The sequence below is a fragment of the Salvelinus sp. IW2-2015 genome, linkage group LG28 (genome assembly GCF_002910315.2).
Source record: "Salvelinus sp. IW2-2015 linkage group LG28, ASM291031v2, whole genome shotgun sequence".
Lineage (NCBI taxonomy): Eukaryota > Metazoa > Chordata > Actinopteri > Salmoniformes > Salmonidae > Salvelinus > Salvelinus sp. IW2-2015.
This window is the reverse complement of record NC_036868.1, coordinates 10,910,112-10,927,581: the sequence shown is the minus strand read 5'-3', so window position 1 is coordinate 10,927,581 and position 17,470 is coordinate 10,910,112.

The following is a 17,470-nucleotide window of genomic DNA, read 5'->3' as shown; positions in this document are numbered from 1 at the left end:
GGGTTGCGTCCCACCAGTTGAGAACCGCTGATCTAAACTCCACAAACTGTCACAAGAGCTAAAAATAGCTCATAAACAGTTGGTCTATTAAAAAGAGAGCGAATATTACTCAATGAATGGAAATGATCAAGTTCAAACAGCACCACAAAACATGATCAACTAATCATAGCATGTAATTACCTAGCCCCAACCCAGAAGAGATGAATTATGTTTAGACTAACTCAGACTTCAGTAGGTAAAACCATGATTCTGAACCATGATTGAGGAGAGACTGTCATTTGATCACCCTATTGCAGGGGAACTTTCCTACAATGCAATACATTTTAAACTTGTATTGTATTTGAAGTTTGTAATTTCCATTTTGAAATTTCAGGCTTGATTTTCCCTCACATTTGCTGCTGCTGCATGATTTTGTCCTGCTGTAGCAAACTGGCTCAAATGAAGATCCTACATCTGTAAGTGGATGTGCCCCTACAGTGATCAGGTCTGGGCCCACTCTCATTGCCCCACCATCACACTTCTATTACCTGCATTCAATTACATGTCTGTCAATCATATTGACAGTCATTGGATGAGACATAATGGAGGTGCTTCTGATAGTGTGGTTAATCAAGGCTAAATTGGTCATTGGCGTTGTCATGCGGAGCATACTGTATTGTCGCCATATTTTCTCTCCTAGATAGGAAATTAGCATTTAACATCCATTTGTATGTTGGTGAGGCTACAAGAACATTTTCAATTCCTTTCTGGAGTTTTGTTATGTATTCATCCAGAGTTGCCAATGTTCTATGCATGCCATCAGGCTTCATTTTGAAACCAGACTATTTCTAGTCACCAGCACTCAGCATCAACCCAAGGTTATTTCAGTTTTCAAGATCACACGTTCTCAGAAATGTCTCTCGCTCTCTCCACCTCATTTTCCACCTATTGATTTTGCTAATCTCTGAAAACATTGTTTGACCCCCTGTATTGTCCATTGTAAATGTATGACTGCTGTCTACAGAGAGTCAGTATAGCTGACCTAAGTTTGTAAGTATAGAAAACATGAGTTGTCTGGTGATATGTCTGTATGTTTCCAATCTTGGAAAGTTCTCAAACCATTACCCTCCATGATATCGGTGAGGATACGGTTTCCACATTGGGGGGATAAAAAAGGCCTCCCTCCAGACCGCATGGCATTTTTGGTGAAACTCTTGTGTATGGGCATGCCATTTTGATTCCCAGTTGCATTGTTTTAAAAATTTGCGCCAAATCGAAATTGTGAGTAATAATAGGACCCAAGCACAGTTTACATTGTTCAAGGGATATATCAGTGAAGAGCACCTCTTCCAGAGTAATAGGAAACACCATATTTATCTCTGTACTCAGCCAGGGGGCAGAAGAATCATGTCTAAACCAATTTTGTATGGGGTGAAATGATAGTGCCTGGAAATGCAATTTAAAGGATAGTCCTACGTCGTTCCCTCTTTGTAAATGTGTTAATTTTATCTGTGATCGTTTACCTTTCCATATACATTTTGAAACTGTTAATTTTATCCCAATAGCCAGAAGGGGGAGCCATGGGAAGCATTGAACTACAGAAATTCAGCCGTTGCAATGTATTAATTTTTACAATAGATATTCTGCCGGTTAAAGCAACTGGGATATTATTCCATCTACTGAGGTCAGATTTAATTGATTTGAGCGTTCTGTTAAAGTTTCTGGCAAAGGTTTTATCTAAGGAAGGAAATGTATCGATTCCCATTTTTAAAATGGAAAACTATTGGGATTCCATAAGTAGAGATGGAGTTGTCCATCGGGGGCTTGAGAATATTCATTTTATAACTTGAGATGAAGCTGAATTTATCTATGATCTTCAATGCGTTTGGGAGCAATTCAAGTACATTGTCTAGATATAGTAAACTATCGTCTCTGTATAATGAGATGAAGTGATCAGTAGAGTTTAGGGAAGTTTGTGTTATTTCCTTCGATTGATGGGTTGCCTGGGCCAGGGGTTCATCGATAATAAGAATAGCAAAGGGGAAATTGGGTCACCTTGTCTGGTTCCTCTAGTGATTCTGAATGGAGCAGAACAGATATTGCCTGTTACAACTATGGCTGAGGGATTGGCATATAGAATGTTAATCATATTAATGAAATTGCAGCCAATTATCATATGTTCTAAGACAGACCAGGGATATGACCGTTCTAGTTTATCAAGAGTTTTTTTTGCATCGGAAGATGTAGTCCAAGTAGCTGTTTCTGATGAATCATCTAAAAAACATAATACTTGACGGAGGTTATACGAGGATACAAGTTTTTTTACTAACCTGTTTTGATCCGTGATGACCATTTTGGGTAAGTAAGTCTCGAGACGGAACAACAACATTTTGGAAACCGTTTAATATCTGTGTTTATCAGGGGCGCAACTTTGATTTTAGAAGTGGGGTCAGCTTTAATATTGCAGATACATTGTGGCTTCCATCAAAGTAATTGTCTGCATAATTTCCTATCTTAATCTTTTTTGTAAATATATATTTTCCTTTATTATTTTCCCCCACCATCCCTCCCCTAACTGGAGTAAACTAATGGACAACAACACTTAGAACAACACTTAGGCTTCTACTTCCAGATTATACATTTTACGGACACAGTATATTTCACAATGGTTATCTTTTTTGTTTGTTAGTCCCATCCTTCAACTCCACTCAACCCCTCCCATCTATCTGTGAACACGATCCAGTTTGGATTTCTATTTGCCATATATTTTTCAACTSTGCTGTGATGTTTCACAAAAGTTCTGAACCGTTCTATTCTCATAGTTTCTACATATTGTAAATTAAAAATAAACATTTTGCTCAGATTTATTTTTTATATTTTTGATCGATTGACTATGAATTTTTAAATCCCCCCAGCTGTGCTAGTTGCAGAGGGGGACATCATTTGTCAGGGGACCCTCCCATTTTTGGGGGCATCTAAAGCACATTTCCTGCATTACTACACAATCAAATATGACCAATGGCCCTTCTAGCCGTCTCTATATAGAACAACAAAAAATAAGCAAAAATGCCCACAGTCATCAAGCCAGGTAAGAGATAATTAAATATGTTTTAGTGATTGATAAGACTAAACTAGATCCATGATAAATCAATAATCAATAATGTGTTGCACCTTTAACTAATAGCTTAACAAATGAACAACTCTTACAAATAAAGTACAAAGACAACTTTTGACTAACTTTAAGACAACCTCTACAGTACATAACATTTCAGCCAGACCGCCCAGCCAACCCGAGCCGCCTACACGCCCGACCCCGACCCCGACCAGTCTAGTCAATAACTCGACTCTCTCCCCAACTTCCTTCCCATCTTTTTTTATGTCTCAAGGGAATGGTTTGGAAAACAAAAATTGAATGAAAACTCACATACACCTACACAGAAACAGTACACCCTCCATTTAATTTGTATCATAGGTCTAATAGTACTGTAGATCTCTTTTTACTTGCACACAATATAGCTGGGTCACCCTGTCCTGCCCCTAAGAGTCCACGGCCTTGTATCGCCCCAACCCAACACACCCCACTCAGCTTTATGGTCTTAGTGAAACATTCATTATTGGTTTCAGGTGTGTTAGGCCAAGGCCAGAGTGACAACAGTACAGCAGACCCCCAGGGCCAGGACTGTGCATCCCAGCAGCTAGGGATTGCCTAGATCTTCCCTGACGTGGGAATGTTTTCAATACAGACTCCTTTTGTCGTACAGTATTCCATACAGTGATGGAAAAAGTACCCAATTGTCATACTTGAGTAAAAGTAAAGATACCTCAAGTAAAAGTGAAAATCACCCACTAAAATACTACTTTAGTGAAAGTCTAAAAGTATTTAGTTTTAAATATACTTAAGTATCAAAAGTAAAAGTATAGTTCATTTCAAATTCCTTGTATAAAGCAAACCAGACGGCATCATTTTCTTGTTTTCTAAATTTACAGACATCCAGGGGCATGCTCCAACACTCATACATCATTTACAAACGAAGCATGTGTTTAGTGAGTCCGCTAGATCAGAGGCAGTAGGGATGACCAGGGATGTTCTCTTGATAAGTGTGTGAATTAGAAAATGTTCCTGTCATGCTAAACATTAAACAGTTTACGAGTACTTTTGAAAGTCAAGGAAAATGTATGGAGTAAAACGTACATCATTTTATTTAGGAATGTAGTGAATTAAAAGTTGTCAAAAATATCAATTATAAAGTACAGATACCCAAAAAACTACTTAAGTAGGTCTTTTAAGTATTTTTACTTAAGTACGTTACACCGCTGATTCCATTTAAGAAATCCAGACCGTATGGATGTTGCACAGGATGCCCTTAATCTTAAAACAAATATAGTGACAGTGTACATAACTTGAAATTGCTTCCATACATTGTGGGAGGATAACCAACCTTCCTAATTAATGGCAATGCATTTATTAGCCACTATAAAAGCTAAGTTACACAGTTTCTTCTGATAAGTCTCCAGTATCAACATTTCCAAGCAAACAAAAACAGGGAGAAGGGAGAATCTGTAGACATGCTGAGATTAAAAAAACATCCTCTTTGCCAGAATTCATCCAGCCTTCACAAGACCACAACATATGCAAATATGTCCCCATTTGTATTTTACACCTCCAGCAGAATAATATTACTGAATGCATGATATACAGATTCACTGGAATATAGTACGTTCTATGGATCGTCTTAAACAGCAGTAATTTATGTCTGAGATTATATGAATTTGACTGGGCATTCTAACATATATTAATCCATTCATCATCAATAGTGTCTCCCAGGTCTTCCTCACATTTTTGTTTTACATGTTTTGTGTCATCGGGAAACGACTACCAACCCTTGATACAGTTTGGAAATCAACTTTGGAGGTTTGTCAGACTGCCTTATAATAGCATCGGGCTTGTCCAATGTTAGCTGCACAGAGGGAATAAAGTGTTGTATCTGCAAAAATTCACCTGACCTCCATCACAGACTGGTCTTTTCTGGCTGCCTGACTCTGCAGAGACCCCTGTCACCATCTAATCCTCCTAAAATGTGGCATGACAAAGAATTACCTTGGTGTATATTTATACATTATATTATCCAAGAATTGAATCAATGGTTCGATAATTGAAATAACCATTATTCCCAGATCCCAGACTGTAGCTTTAAGCTTAAGCTACTACTGTAGGTCTACCCATCAACTCAAGATGCAACTTTTGTATAATTCACGGAATATACTGCAAAATTCACCTGAGCTCCGTAGACTGGTCTTCCCTGGCTGTCTGACCCTGCTGGGACCGCTGTCGCCATCTGATCCTGCTAAAACGGGTATTCCCAAACTGGGGTTTGCGCAATGCCGTCGGGGGTACTCCAAATCAAAATGAGATTCACATTTAAACAAAAATATATATAATTTCTTCACATTTTCAAACAGTCCGTTTATATTTTCCAACGGTCTGTACATTTGGTGGAGTTTTTTTTCTCGCCTGAGTAGCCTCATTTCACTGCCAAAAATAAATTGAACCTTATACTGTTCAGCGAAATAACAACACAATGTCAAATACAGGTAGCCTAGTCAAATAATAACATCCAATCACATTAACCGTTACTCTCTTGCGGTAATTCCACTAACAGTCCGTATGTACCCAAACGTAGCTGCTGCTCATTCCGTTTGCTCGAAAATTGATAAATGGTTAAAGGTAAGGCCGCGTCCATATAGACACATACCAGCTCTACTGGTAGTACTGATACTTCCACGAGCACATCCAATGCTAATGCAATCAGTAATTCTACATTTGTTGTTAGCCCAGCTAGCATGGACACTGACAGTTGTGAATCTGATGCAGCCGAAGAGCTACTGCTCCCTTACCCGGGAAAGCACCGAACAACAGACGGGGACGTTGGACCTATGTCCGTTACGATTATTGGGGGTCAATTAAAGAAGACATCCTCTTCTGCAAACCACTGGAAACCAGGACAACAGGAGAGGACATTTTTTAAGTACTGGACAGCTTTGTGACACCAATTGGACGTTGGTGGTCAAGATGTGTTGGTATCTTTGCTGAAGAATGTCTCCAGCCTTGGGTCCGCTGGTGATTTGCATAAAGTTGGGAAAAGTTTATATTTTTCACCGCCTACCACGCCACCATCGCACTGCCCAAAGATCCCCGCCCTCTCTGGGCGTGAGTTCAAGTGCGTCTAGTATGTGTGGTCTCATTGAAATAGAGTAGGCTGCCTACATGGGCGGAGAATCACGTGGCAGTTAACTTGAATATGAAATTATCTTAAATATAATTAGACTGTAGTTTACTACACTGTCTATAAATAAATAGTAATAATGAAAAGAAGTGGAGGGCGCTCAACCAATGTGAGTCGAAGTGCAATCAAAATGTTTTAATCATGATTGAAAAGGAAAACGCACAATGCGCACGTCGGTTAGGCTACTGTGGTGAGAGAGCGTTGCGCCTTTTCATTTTCAATGAAAAGTATGGATTACCCATTTATTTGTCTCTGACTGCAAAACAGTAGGCTATATCCTATAGGCCTATGCAAACCGTAGCAGGTGTCACTGTCATCACTCTTGCTGCCTCCAGTTCAGTAGCCATACCTCCGAGATTAGGTGCGGGTGTGATCTCAATTAAATAGAGTAGGCTATAGCCAATGTATACATGGGCGGAGAAGCACGGAACAGGTTATCTTTCCAAGGAAATGTACTTCCTAAATAGGCCTATGATTACACTACAGTTTACTACATTGCTTAGAAATAGGCCTAAATATTGATCAACAATTATTCTGTCTGAAAATCACCCACTCCTAAAAGGTAGGCTATACAAATAGCTCAAGAGAAAGTGCAAGTCTCTCCAACTCTGCTCTCTTCAAACTACATCTAGCATATTGGCATCACTCTCCTTCTTGGTCAAATATCCCTTACACAGCCTGGAGGTGTGTTTTGTGTCATTGTCCTGTTGAAAATAAACAATAGTCCCACTAAGCGCAAACCAGATGGGATGGCGTGGCGTATTGCTGAAGAATGTTGTGGTAGCCCTGCTGGTTAAGTGTGCCTTGAATTCTAAATAGATCACAGTGTCACCAGCAAAGCACCATCACACCACCTCCTCCATGCTTTACGGTGGGAACCACACATGTGGAGATCATCCGGTCGTCTACTCTGCGTCTCACAAAGACACAGCGGTCTAATGTCCATTGCTTGTGTTTCTTGGCCCAAGCAAGTCGATTCTTCTTATTGGTGTCCTTTAGTAGTGGTTTCTTTGCAGAAATTCGACCATGAAGGCCTGATTCACGCAGTCTCCTCTGAACAGTTGATGTTGAGATGTGTCTGTTACTTGAACTCTATGAAGCATTTATTTGGGCTGCAATCTGATGTGCATTTAACTCTCATGAACTTATCCTCTACAGCAGAAGTCACTCTGGGTCTTCCTTTCCTGTGGAGATCCTCATGAGAGCCAGCTTCATCATAGCGCTTGATGGTTTTTGCGACTGCACTTGAAGAAACGTTCAAAGTTCTTGAAATGTTCTAAATTGACTGATCTTCATGTCTTAAAGTAATGATGGACTGTCGTTTCTCTTTGCTTATTTGAGCTGTTCTCGCCATAATATTGACTTGGTCTTTTACCAAGTAGGGCTGTCTTCTGTGTACCACCCCTACCTTGTCGCAACACAACTGATTGGCACAAACGCAATAGGAAGGAAAGAAATTCCACAAATTAACTTTTAACAAGGCACACCTGTTAATTCAAATACATTCCAGGTGACTATCTTATGATGCTGGTTGAGAGAATGCCAAGTGTGTACAAGGCTGTCATCAAGGCAAAGGGTGGCTACTTTGAAGAATCTCAAATATATTTTGATTTGTTTAACACTTTTTTGGTTACTAAAATGATTCCATATGTGTTATTTCATAATTATTTCTTCACTATTATTCTACAATATAGAAAGTTGTAAAACAAAATAAAGAAAAACCCTGGAATGAGTAGGTGTGTCCAAACATTTGACTGGTACTGTATATACAGTATTAATTCCTGTAGATTACACTAGATTTATATTTGATGGATTGATTCCGCCCATCAGTGGTAGAAGAGAGTGCCGCATAATCATTGTTTGCTCTTCAAACACTGCTCTACTGTCAAACAGTGCTCTACCGTACGATTTAATAACCCTGTTTGTTTTTATGTTGAGCAATGTGAGGTCAACGGGTAAGTATTGTCCACAATGATTACACTTTAAAACTAAACTATTACAATGTTCTGCTCTACAGTGCCTTCAGAAAGTATTCATACCTCTTTGCTTATTCCACATCTTGTTGTGTTACAACCTAAATTCAACATTTATTTGACACACAATACCCCATAATGACAAAGTGAATGTGTTTTTATACATTTTTGCACATTTATGTCTAATTGATAAGTATTCACACCCCTGAGTCAATACGTGTTAGAATCTCTTGTGGCAGCGATTACTTCTGGGTAAGTCTCTAAAAGCTTTGCACACCTGGATTGTACAATATTTGCACATTATTAAAAATAATCAAGCTCTGTCAAGTTGGTAATTGCTAGACAGCCATTTTCAGGTCTTGCCATATTTTTATGCCGATTTAAGTCAGCACTGGAACTAGGCTACTCAGGAACATTTAATGCCGTCTTGGTAAGCAACTCCAGTGTATATTTGGCCTTGCGTTTTAGGTTATTGTCCTGCTGAAAGGTGAATTTGTCTGTGTCTGTTGGAATGCAGACTGAACTAGGTTTTCCTCTAGGATTTTGCCTGTGCATATCTCTATTCTGTTTATTTTTATCCCAAAAAACTCCCTAGTCCTTGCTGATGACAAGCATACCCATAAAAAGATACAGCCACCAAAATGCTTGAAAATATGAGGAGTGGTACTCAGAGATGTGTTGGATTTGCCCCAAACATAATGCTTTGCATTTAGGACATAGGATAGGACATCTCTTTTTTGCCACATTTTCTACAGTTTTTGCAAGCAGGATGCATTTTTTTGATTATATAAAGACTTCCTTCTTTTCACTCTGTCATTTAGGTTAGTATTGTGAGTATCTACAATGTTGTTGATCCATCCTCAGTTTTCTCCTATCACAACCATTACACCAAAGTGTAATTAATAACTTCACCATGCTCAAAAGGATATTCAATGTCTTATTTTTTTATTTTTACCAACAGGTGCCCTTATTTGCGAGGCATTGGAAAAACTCCCTGGTCTTTGGTTGAATCTATGTTTGAAATTCAATGCTTGCCTGAGGGACCTTATAGATAATTGTACTGTACTTTTTCCACATTTTGTTACGTTACAGCCTTATTCTAAAATGTATTAAATCGTTTTTTCCCCTCATCAATCTACACACAATAACCCATAATGACAAAGCAAAAATGTATAAAAAAAGAAAACTGAAATATCACATTTATATAAGTATTCAGACCCTTTACTCAGTACTTTGTTGATGCACCTTTGGCAGCGATTACAGTCTTGAGTATGACGCTACAAGCTTGGAAAACCTGTATTTGGGGAGTTTCTCCCATTCTTCTCTGCAGATCCTCTCAAGCTCCATCAGGTTGGATGGGGAGCGTCGCTGTACTGATATTTTCAGGTTTCTCCAGAGATGTTCGATCGGGTTCAAGTCTGGGCCCTGGCTGGGCCACTCAAGGACATTCAGAGACTTGTCCCGAAGCCACTCCTGCGTTGTCTTGGCTGTGCGCTTAGGGTTATTGTCCTATTGGAAGGTGAACCTTCACCCCAGTCTGAGGCCCTGAGCGCTCTGGAGCAGGTTTTCATCAAGGATCTCTCTGTACTTTGATCTTTTCATCTTTCCCTTGATTCTGACTAGCCTCCCATTCCCTTACGCTGAAAAACATCCCCACAGCATTATGCTGCCACCACCATGCTTCACCGTAGGGATGGTGCCAGGTTTCCTCCAGACGTGGTGCTTGGCATTCAGGCCAAAGAGTTGAATCTTGTTTCTCGTGGTCTGAGTCTTTAGGTGCCTTTTGGCAAACTCCAAGCGGGCTGTCATGTGCCTTTTACTGAAGAGTGGCTTCCGTTTGGCCACTCTACCATAAAGGCCTGTTTGGTGGAGTGCTGCAGAGATGGTTGTCCTTCTGGAAGGTTCTCCCATCTCCACAGAGGAACTCTGGAGCTCTGTCCAGAGTGATCATCGGGTTCTTGGTCACCTCCCTGACCAAGGCCCTTCTCCCCCGATTGCTCAGTTTGGCTGGGCGTCCAGCTCTAGGAAGAGTTTTAGTGGTTCCAAACTTCTTCCATTTAAGAATTATGGAGGCCACTGTTTTTGGGGACCTTCAATGCTGTAGACATTTTTTGGTACCCTTCCCCAGATTTGTGCCTCGACGCAATCCTGTCTTGGAGCTTTACGGACAATTCCTTCGACCTCATGGCTTTGGTTTTTGCTCTGACATGCACTGTCAATTGTGGGACCTTATATAGACAGCTGTGTGCCTTTCCAAATCATGTTCAATCAATTTAATTTACCACAGGTGGACTCCAAGTTGTAGAAACATCTCAAGGATGATCAATGGAAACAAGATGCACCAGAGTTCAATTTCGAGTCTCATTGCAAAGGATCTGAATACTAATGTAAATAAGGTATTTCTGTTTTATATTTGTAATACATTTGCAAAACGCATTATGGGGTATTGTCTATAGATTGCTGAGGATTTTTTATTTAATCCATTTAAGAATAACGCTGTAACGTGACGAAATGTGGAAAAAGTCAAGGGTTAGGAGTACTTTCCGAAAGCACTGTAAGTGGGGTACAGAGATGAGGTAGTCATTCCAAAATCACGTTAGACACTATTATTGCTATTATTTTTAATAAATTTGTAAACATTTTGTGGAAAGTCAAGGGGTGTGAATACTTTCTGAAGGCACAGCATAGGCATTGCAGTGGGTGTCTTGGAGACATTTTTATAAAGTACATCTGTCTGTGAAGAGCTGTTTTAGCCCAGGGTTGTAAGGGCTGGGAGTTGAGATTTGGTTCTAATTAGTAGGCTGCTCTTTTGCATTGGGCAGGGTGTTATTGCTGCAATTTTATATTATGGCTTGTTTGAAACCTTTGTGTAAACGGTGTTCCTGAAAACAAGGATGTGCTGCCAGCTGCTTCAATAGGGTTTGAATGACGCACATTTTTCCATTCTTTCAGCGCGCCAATTAGCCAGGCCCTGAAAGGTTTTTGAGCACGACAAAAGGAGGAGAACAAATAGCAAGTGCTCCAATTAATTTATACTAGCTGTGTTTCTGTTCTGTCCATCAGCCCTGCTGGCTGGTAGGCTCATCTTTGTGGGCTCTCCCAATCTCTCCCAAATGGAGCACAGCCAGATACCGGTAAAAGACAGAATCAGACAGGGCACTGAAAATCTAGGATGAGGCACACCTTCCTATCTGACGATCATAACATGTTTATCTATTAACTGGTTACTTTGGTAGTACTGCTGGCTTGTTCTCGTTTACCAGAGCCTGCAGCTCTCAACCATTTATAGTACATATGGAGTGTTTACACAGCTGCTTGTGTGATTATACATCCATTTGAGGGAAAGCGAGAGGGAATGGACAGAGAGAGGGATTCATTATGCAGAAATATAGTTACAGCAGGTGGTGTTCTCTGCAGCAGAAGTTTTGAGTAAAAGTGTTTGACCTCTGCCCTCTGTGTTATCACAACTCACAGCGAGCCTCTGTACCTTGTTGATGGCATGTGTGTGTGACCGGCTCTTCTAACCTGTCCCTGATAAACATGTACCTTTCCTTTCTCTCTCCCTTGAGGTCTCATTAGTTTACTGGATGCATTTAAACCTGTTTTTCATTCTATAGAAGCTGCCAAGTGTATATACCATTATACAAAATATACCAGAATACAAACATGGTTGTAAAATACAGTTAGTTAAAAGATGAGAGAGTGATGTTTTGTGTTGGACACAGGGGACAGTAGGAGTGATAATGATTTCTTCTTTCATGACTTTGTGTTGGTGAGTAACGGCCTAGACCCAAACAGAATACTTATCAACCATCATTTGATATCATTTTAGTATTCTGTTAATGGATTGTACCTAAGGACTTTGTTTTCCCACTTCTGTGAACACTGTTGTATGAGTGAAGCACACTGATACAGTAGGCTTCTTCCTGACTATTCCCTCCCACGTGGGTTATGATAAAACTGTTATGTGTATTTCATTGTGATTTGTCTTTAATCGATCTTGTGGTACATCTTTCTGAGTGTGATTATGGAGCAATAATATATTCTGACCATCACATGTCAATGGAGTATATCTGTTATCTTGGGCATTTCACAATATATTCGTGAAAACGCACTACTTACATTTTTGGGAAAATCCCCCATTTAAGTGTAACAAAGCAGATCAAAATTCCTGTAGTGTTTTGAAATGCTTGAGGAAACAATGCCTGGTTTTGTTGGGTAACTATGGAAACAGTGCTGGTGTGTAATTGTGACAGAGTTCTTAGCCTGTAGCATATTGTAATTGCAGGAATGATGCATTTAGAGCAACTGTTTGTATTGTAGGCTACAGAGGTGAACTGGCCAGGGGTGTAGTTGATAGCGTTTAGCGTTTAGGATGTGTTTGGAATAGTAATTCAGCATCTAGACATCTGTGTTTAGTGTGTACAACCCCTCGATCACCCAAACCCTGGTGGTCTATCGTCCTAAGATAGTTTCAGCCTAATGGAACATTCGATTACTGTTGGTCATTCTACATACCATTACAGTACACACATTTTTGCTATCATAGTACAGTACTTTACATAGTTGCATGTACATAGATTGTTTAGCAAATGTAATGATACTGTATGTGTACAAGCTGCAAGACAATCTCCTCTCTGTGGAAAGAAAAACCTATTAGTGAAGAAGCCCACAGCCTTTCTTTAACCCTCAGGGACTGTCTGCTTTTTGGGTCATAGAGGAAACTCACACTAAATATATGTGTTTTTGGCCCCGTGAAATGATTACATGCACAATCTTGGCATTGAGAAATGCCAATTTGTGGGCATGGAGGAAAATCCCATCTGCCCATTTAGAGGATTTGTTTAAAACAACGTGACATGAGAATTAGGATATAATCTTTTGACTAAGCAAAGATTTGATTGAAACTCATGGCAGTCAGTTTAATTTCATGCCCTAGACTATATGTTTGACTGAATATAGTCTTATGTTGAAGGGAAATGACACAAGGGCAGGGGTGTTATGGCAACAAAAGGGTTCTGTCCAATGGGAGCCAGCAAGCTACATGACATTGATCACTCTGTAACAGCTAAATGTTTTTCATAAGCACGGCATATGCTGTAGATTTAGTGACATACAGCTTGACCTTGGTGTAATTGCTATTCCTGACTGCTTTTCTCCTCTTCTCTGAAAAAAAAGGGATGGTTTCTTTAATACAGCCCATCTGCCATCATATCTGGGACAACATGGGAATTTGTTTGCCTGCTTTGAGGTGAAATATGTTTCATTTCTAGCCTTTCTAAGTGCCCTGTAACATGAATTGAGAGAGCCATGTATTTGAACTTGTAGCTACAGTAGAGAACTTAGCTGTCAGAAGGGGATTATTGGGAAAGTAGGGTAAAGTATGGAAACAGTATTACAGAGCTATTGTGTGATGTTAAAGGCTCTAGGGACCACATTTACAGTACAAAACTTTTCTCACTGGTTCCATGTTTACATCTGAGATTTTCAGAACGGGATAAGAAAGATGTTGACCACAAAAGTACAGTATATAACGGTGAAGGTAAAGAGACTTAATGGAGCCGACTTTAGAGTGAATGAAAACAGCTTCAAGGTCATACTTGATTACGAACACTTAGCACGTCTTCATGTAAATAATGTATGTCTGTTCTGTCTTTATTCTGCTTGTAGAGAACAGTCTAGTCAAACTGTAACTTTCCTTTGAATGCTGTTTTTGACTGTGTACTTTATATCAGTCGTTGCCAGGGAACAACATTTAGTGGTTAGAACACAGCTGATCCCACAGGACTGAAGTGTTTTTGGATGGAGGCTGTCTGTCTGTTCCAGGCTGGAGTCTGCGTCTGCTAGGGAAAAGCTGTGGAGAATGTTCCTACTGTATCAGCAGTAGCAGCAGAACATATTCCCTTACTGACTCTACCTGTCATGTAATAGCCTAACCCAGATACAGCCTGTCTTCAGGATCTGTCTCAATCTTTGATTTAAAATCTAAGATTAATTTGTTCAGTATACTGTATCCCTCAACTTCTGTCTGAAATGTCTGAATATGCATTGAGATTGTCAATTAAAAGTTGTTAGGTAACTTAATGTATTCGCTGTGAAAGTAGCATCACACATTTTCTTGTGCTCTTTTGTAGATTTGTATTCTTCCTAATTGGCAGCGTTTTGTGTTACTGCTTGATTGGTGTCAAGGATTAGACGGAGATTCCACCCTCTGTAGAAACTTGTTTTTCCATGGTTGGCGTAGCAACCCAATAAATTCATCAGCATGTAATGTGTGGGAGGTTGATTAGGATTCCAGCATTGGTCCTGCAATAACATGTGAACTGAAAATACTGTATTCTCAAATTAACCATGTCCTCAACTTGTTCTGGTTTACGACAATATCCAGTGTCATGCATCCCATACTGGTGTACTGACAAGCTCCATCGTCGCAACATCACCAGCTGTGTTGAGTGACAAGTCTACTGTATGTTGTACTGTATGTTTGTTCACAATGAAAGATGATTTACTTTATCTGTCCTGTATGTACACTAACAGGTTGATGAGCTGGCCACATAGTGAGCTTCAGACCAAGACCAAGGGAGCCCACCAGTCAGTTACACCTTGGTATCATGGCCTTGTTTGGTTTGCAGACTCATCTGTCTTTCATCTACGGCACTTCACTCTGGATGAGAATGGCCTTTTCATTAAAGCAGATTGCAGTGAAGTCCCCACAGCTATTTCCCCTGTCAGAAACGTTTGTGTGTGGATTTTTGTATGGTACTGTTACTTGACATTATAAAAGGTGTGAAGTGGATGTGTTGGCATGTCCACATTCTGAACTACATTTGGAAACTGTTTCAGACACTGAGAGCTACAGTAGTTGGGTGCTACACCTTTTCTGGCATAGACAAGCGGATCATTTTCTGACATTGTTGTTCTAGATTGATATCAACATGAATTAATTAGATGTTTATGGAAACGTTATAACAACAACTATCAGTGATTCACCACCTGCTTGACACTTGCCCTTTGTGAGCGTAGAATAACAGTAGCACCTGTTGACTTTCCTGTCTTTTGTTCTAAAGAGACGGTATTTTCTCAGCGTGGCATAATAGTACAGGCTGGAAGCTTCATTCCCTCTAGAGCCCACCACTCATCAAAACATTCCCTGGAAGCGATGATCTATAACGTGTAAACTCTAGACTGAAATAGATCCCGTGCCTCCTGCTGCTTCTCCCCTCCCTCTTCTCATGGCTGTAGCCCACACATTGGTCCTAATGACTCCAGAGCCAGGCCAGATTACTACCTGTCACCACTATAGGCTTTAATTACAGTGTATTTCCTGGTAAGACAGACACCCCGGAGGTGAGGATTGGTTTAGGGCCAGGCGTCTTATTGTCATCAGCCTCAATCAACACTCAGCTTCATTTTCACTCAGTGCAAAGATCCATCTTATTAGATATCATCCATTCAAAATCCATGATCTTTGGTTTGTTTTGTAAGGTGGTGACATTTTCACTCTGACGAGTATTCATACACACTTTAGGATTGATTTTCAAATGGATTGCAGGCAATGAATACCCTCATCGAAAGGCATCAACCTATTGATACAGTACTGCATTTTTAACATTGTACATTTAATTACAATTACATGGGAAAGGTGCTCTATAATATCAAATCATGAATCAAGGAAATCTAAGACCAAAGGGATGTTGGTTCATGAGGTCACCAATGTTCTGACTAAATGATGGGACAGACCAGATGGTTGAAGACTAGAGCTGTGTTCGAATGTTGATACATTCTCCAAAATTCTAAGTATCAGGGATGCAAACTAGTCACCTTTCGGCGAAATTCGCTGTTTTGAATCCAAAATAGGTGACCTACGTGATTCGTGTAGCGTTCTATTATAAAGGCTGTCATGGCTAACTGCAATATTAGTGGATTGTTTTTTCTCAAGACTTGAGTGTCATTTGCAGTAAAGTCTAGGAAACAAATAACATTGGATTGCTTTCTTTACATTTGTTAGCTGTGAGTTAGGTTCACATTAACCACTTGTTATTTTACACACAGAGACTGATCATGTAGATCATATTCTTTGTTGTTTAATTAGTTCAAACTTGCATTTCCCCCTAGCAGGATTTTTTTTTTTATGTTTCAGTGCAAAAAAAAAGTGTCACCTTTTTGGGCTCTCAGCAGTTTGCATCCCTGAAGTGTACAAGCAGTGGACACTATTTCTGTGCTTTTAGGGCCCATAATACGATTCTTCAGAAAATAGGCGTGGCTTCACAACTTTTTTCCGACGAGAGCAGATACAAATGTAAGTACAGAAAGTAAATATTCATTGCTTTAACTAATTATGACAATTGTTTTTTTTTTTAAGTTGAGCAATGTAATATAGTATTGACTTTTCAAACAAGTTGTTAGCTACACTACTAGTCTTACGAACCGCATAGCATATCATTACAGCAGTTGCTTGTATGCACCGGTATGTTAGCTAGCTACATAACGTTAGTTGGCTACTAATATATCAAACTTGCCAGTATATTAGCTATTACATAGTTGTATATGGTATGTCTGTCTTGAGTGCAGCGCTTGCCGAGTTGAGCCATATAGGTTTTAACATAGGAATGGACACAAATAATGAAAAATCAAATCCAGATGGAGGAAAACATTTATTGACTTGATTATTCATGTAATTCTTAGCTTAGGGAAGTGGTATAGTCGTTGTGCTTTCTCGATGGACATTGTTAATGAAGTCTCACGATTTCTAGCTAGTAATTTCTTATGCTTACAAACTAGCAAGAAGTTGCATAGCAACAGCATCTACTTCCGGTAGACAGGCGAAGCGCTACTACACTCAACTGAAAGGATACCGTTTGTTTACAGTATACTGAAAAATGAACAAGTAGTATATACTCATTAAGTATGTAGTATACAGTATGTTAGTATGGGTATTCGAACACCGCTTAGGCATTAGGGGTAAGGGGAAGACTGTACGCTTTTAGTTCAGGTGTTCTGAGACTGAGACAGCTTGTCTCAGCTGAGCGAGAGGAAGAGTTGATTGTATTATCAAGTGGAGAATCTCAATTGCATACTCCTCGCATCCTCTCGCCTCCTTCTCAAAACCCATTAGAGAAGGTCAGAGGGGAGGGACCAATGACTTTCTCAACCAATGGGTTTTGAGAAGGAAGCTAGGAGAGAGGACGCGTGGAGTATACAATTGAGATTCTCCCTATGTGTCAGTGCAGCCAT